A 4,897-nucleotide genomic window follows, 5' to 3' on the forward strand; every position below is an offset into this window, starting at 1 on the left:
GTTTGCAAGATGAGGGCAAAAAGTAGAGGGGACAATGGGCACTCCTGCCGTGTACCAGTTCTAATAGGAAAAAGAGGTGAAAAGGTACCATTGACCCTAAAGTGGGCTGCCAAGTTCCTAATTAGCACCCAAATCCAGGATAAGGGGGCTTAACCCTAATGAAAATAATACCTCCCCTGAAACACCCAATCCATCCCTGTCAAATGTCTTCTTGGTTCTTCCCATTCATAGAGAGGAGAACACAGGGTGGTAAATTGGGGTGACTGGTTACACAATGAGGGATATAAATGGCTCTTATGGAATTGTCCCTGCCTTAATAATAAATAATAATAATAGATGTGGCACAGTGGTGTAGTGGCTAGCACTCTCACCTAGCAGTAAGAAGGTCACTGGTTCAAATCCCAACCATGACACTACCTGCCTGGAGTTTGCATGTTCTCCCTGTGCCTGCGTGGGTTTCCTCCAGGTACTCCGGTTTCCTCCCACAATCCAAAGACATGCAAGAAGGTTAATTGGCTTCTGTCCAAAATTGGCCCTAGTATATGAATGGGGACCTTGGATTTTGGGCTCCTTGAGGATAGGGACCGATGTGAGTGTGCAATGTACAGGGATACGGACAATCATAGACACTCACTCAGGTTGAACTGGATGGACTGGTGTCTTTATTCAACCTAACTTACTATGAAACTATGTTATTTATAATGCACTTTACATCAAAGAGATCTCAAGATGCTACAAGTTAAAATGAACAATTATACAATAAAACAAACATCTAAAAAGAACAAAAAGCTTTGCTAAAAAGAAATGTCTTCAGACCTTTTTTTAAAACATTCAGTAGATTGAGGAGCCCTAAGGATGTCAGGTAGGGCATTCCACAGGCACGGGGCAGTTGCACAAAAAGCCCTGTCTCCCATTGTCCTTAGTCTAGTTCTGGGTATATGAAGAAGGTTTGAGTGAGTGGAGCAGAGGGAATGTGTTGTGTTTTGTGACTTAAGAAGTTCTTTAAGATATGGGGGGGAATGTCCATAAATACACTGATGTGTAAGAAGGGAAACCTTATACTCAATCCGGGCGGAAACAGGAAGCCAATGGAGTGAATGGATAATGGAAGTAATGTGCTCATGTTTCCGCACTTTCATCAGGATCCTTGCTGCAGAGTTTTGGATGTACTGAAGCCTCTGCAGATTCTTTCCAGGAATCCGAATGAGAAGTGTGTTACAATAATCCAGTCTGGAGGAGACAAAGGCATTAAACCAGTTTTTATGTGGGTTTCAAAAGTTCGTTGAGAATCCATTTTTACACCAAGATTTGTAAGTGTTGATGAGAGAGGAATGTTAGAGCCAGAAAAAGAAAGTAATGCTGGTTATAGATGATGATTTGGTCTGGTGAGGAGTGCCAATCAAAACGACTTCAGTTTTGGAACTGTTTAATTGAAGAAAATTGTGCTCCATCCATACCTTTATCTCCTCCAGACAGGTGGAGAGTACTGATAGAGATGACTGTGAAGATGGGGTTTCAGCTGTTGCATTAACATATAGCTGTGTATCATCAGCATAACAGTGGAATGAAATTATATGGCGGCTGATAATTTGGCCAAGGGGGGGTGACAGAAGACCGGCCTGTAAAAGAGCTATAAGAAGGCGCGGTGGCCCGGCAGAAGAACCGAAGAGGGGGACAAGACCCCCGAAGTCGGAAGAAGAGGCTGGCGGCGAGGAAGAAAGCCGGGCTCCTCCGCTAGCAAAAGAGCTACAAGAAGATAGCGGAGGAGTCCGGCGAGAAGACCCCCGAAGACGGAAGACCCCCGGAGCTGTGCAATAAAATATTTTAACCCTGTGTTGTGTTTTTTTTGTACTTTTTTTCACAGGTGAATGGGTAGGGGTACATTGTACCCCATACTCATTCACATAGGGTGGGGGGCCGGTATCCGGGGCCCCCTTATTAAAGGGGGCTCCCGGATTCCGATAAGCCCCCCGCCCGCAGACCCCGACAACCAACGGCCAGGGTTGTCGGGAAGAGGCCCTTGTCCTCATCAACATGGGGACAAGGTGCTTTGCACACCCCCCCTCCCCCAAGGCACCCCCCCATGTTGAGGGCACGCGGCCTGGTACGGCTCAGGAGGGGGGGGGCGCCCGCTCGTCCCCACCCCCTTTCCTGGCCGACCGGGTAGCGTGCTCAGATAAGGGTCTGGTGTGGATCTGGGGGGATCCCCACGCTGTTTTTTCGGCGTAGGGGGTTCCCCTTGGAATCCATACCAGACCTAAGGGCCTGGTATGCTCTCGGAGGGGGGAACCCACGCCAATTTTTTTTTTCAGATTACATAAGGGGCGTGGTTGATGAGATGTGGGAGGGGCCAAAATGATGGGCAGGGTCATGATGGGCGGGGTCTGGCGCCCCCCCATCCAAAAACTTCACCAGCCGCCACTGCGAGGGAGGTTGGAAGAGGGTTCAGGGAACAGGTGTAAGGTTTCATCTTCCTGATGATGTTATGCATCTCATCTGATGACACCTCAAGAAAACAGTTTAAAGGCTGAGAAATGATCTGTGTTGGGGGAACAATTTGGGTGGGAGGACCAGAAAGGGCAGAACTAATATGTGCAATTTTTGAAGTGAAAAAATCCATAAATGTATTGCACTGCTCTTCTGTAAGGGCAGTAAGTGGAGGGGATTTTGGTTTAAGAAGGTGGTTTACAGTGGAGAAAAGCTGCTTAGAATTTCCTGGGCTATTTCTGATGGCATTTGAGTAAAACCGTGACTTTACCTTTTTAAGAGACTGCATATTTTTGTTGGTGCTCCTGGTAAATTTGTTTATGAATAGTGAGACTAGAGGCTTTGAGGTGCCGCTCAAGGACCTGCCCTGCTGCCTTCATCTTACGAAGCTCCTCTGTAAAGCAGGGAGCTGAATGGGTGAAGGTGACTGCTCTTGTTTTAATGGGGGGTATGGAGGTCCAAGAGGCTGCTAAGTTGACTGTTGTAATAATCCACTGATTTATCAGCCTTCTCACCCTGTGATGAACCCAGTCTGATCTGGGTGGATCAAATCTGGTATTAGGCTGTTAAACTGTTCTGCAAGGATTTCTAAATACACAGTACAAAAGGCACAAACTACTGCATGCAAGGAGAGCAAGACCTGATTGGACTGTTTTTTGTTTTTTTTTTGAATAAAATTTTATTGAAAGAGTTAGAACAGTACATAATATCATCATCAGCAGGTACAAGTATATATTTTTTTGTGTAAAGTACAGTGTACAAGGCAAAATAAAACAACAAGACGAGTCTCGCATCATCTTTAAAGGCATAAAAAAGAAAGAAAAGGAAAAAAAAAGAACTTAATCGAGAGCGGACACTAATCCTCTCCCTAGTAGGACTAGAAAAATATGAGGAGACTATAGCTGGATGGATCTAATGGCCATAAGGCTCTAAACTAACCTCATAGGGCTAACAAAAATGCGGTACAGAACAAAAGGGAGGATGGGAGAGGAAGGGGGGGGGGCCTAAATCCAATACTCTATTGAAGGGAAACATCCAGTAGTAGAAAGGGTCATGTTCGACAAGGATCCTTGTAGACAAAGGAGAGTTTATCAAGGTGAGTTCGGTCGTGTGGAGAGAGCTGCGCCCTAACAAAGAGGTCCCATCTGTCGTGGAAGCGGTTGGAAGCTTTCTGTTGGTCCAGATTGGCATTGATCTTGTCCCGAAAAAGGAGTTGTAGGAGGTCTTTTTCGACCTGGGAGATGGAAGGCTTGGATGTAGAGGTCCAGTTGGCCAGTATGGCCCTTCTTGCTAACAGGAGGCAGATCAAGGTCCAATCTTTCCCCGGTGGGCTGGGAGCGGTTGACCAGGGGAGTAGTGTGGGGTCCCAGTGTCCAAAGATGAGGAGGAGCGGGTTCTTGGGGAGCTTCAACAACGTAATCCGGAATATATAAGCCAGAACCTGATCCCAGAAAGTAGCAATATAGGTGCAAGTCCAGTATCGGTGTACGAGAGAAGGCTTGGGTTGCTGGCACATTGGGCACAGTGAGGGCAAGGTTGAGGCTGAAGAAAGTTTAGAAGTAGGAAGAAAAGGAATATGGGCGCGGTGAGTGATTTTCAGCTGGGTTTCCCTCCACGATTCATTAGGAACCAGATTGTATACAGAATTGAGGCCTTGTAGGATTTTGTCCACTATGTCTTCTTCTGGAAAGTCTTTTGCCCAATTCAACACAGAGGACGAGGCGAGAGAGGGAGTCGTTTTCAAAAGTAAAGGTTTGTATATGTCAGAAATTTTGCAGGTGTCATTTTGTACGAGTGTTTCAAGGAACGATGGCGCGAATCTTGTGGATTTGTTCCTGCAGGTTTTCTGAAGGAAGCTAACACATTGACCATAATGGAAGGCAGAGGCATCCGGGAGAGAGAATCTTGCGGCTAGGGATCTGAATGATGCTACCCGACCAGATTCCGGATCACACAGGGAGAAGGAGGCTTTTCCTTACCTCCCTCCAGGCAACGGCAGTGTCTCTCAGCAAGAGGTTGTGTTGGTGCGGAGTTGGTATAGATTTCCACTTGCAGTGAAGAAGGGCAGTAAGGGAGTAGGGATGGACCATTGCTGTCTCCAGACGAAAGTTAGAACATTGGGACTTTTGGGCAATCCAATCTAGGCTTACCCGCAAAAGACAAGCTAAATTATACAGTCTAAGGTTTGGAAGACTAATACCACCTTCGGTCCTGGGAAGATGGAGTTTCGAAAAAGCGATGCGCGGTCTTTTGTTTCGCCAAAGAAATTTTGATATTGCAGAGTTCAAAATTTGGATGTCCTTGTGTCTGATAAGCAAAGGTATCGTTTGGAGAGGGTATAGCAGGCGTGCGAAACTGACCATTTTTACCAAGTGACATCTTCCCAGGAGCGAGAGGGGCAGATCCATCC

This window comes from Lithobates pipiens, unplaced genomic scaffold (genome assembly GCF_037356315.1).
Source record: "Lithobates pipiens isolate NorthernLeopardFrog02 unplaced genomic scaffold, aLitPip1_a1.2 Scaffold_54, whole genome shotgun sequence".
NCBI classification, from domain to species: domain Eukaryota; kingdom Metazoa; phylum Chordata; class Amphibia; order Anura; family Ranidae; genus Lithobates; species Lithobates pipiens.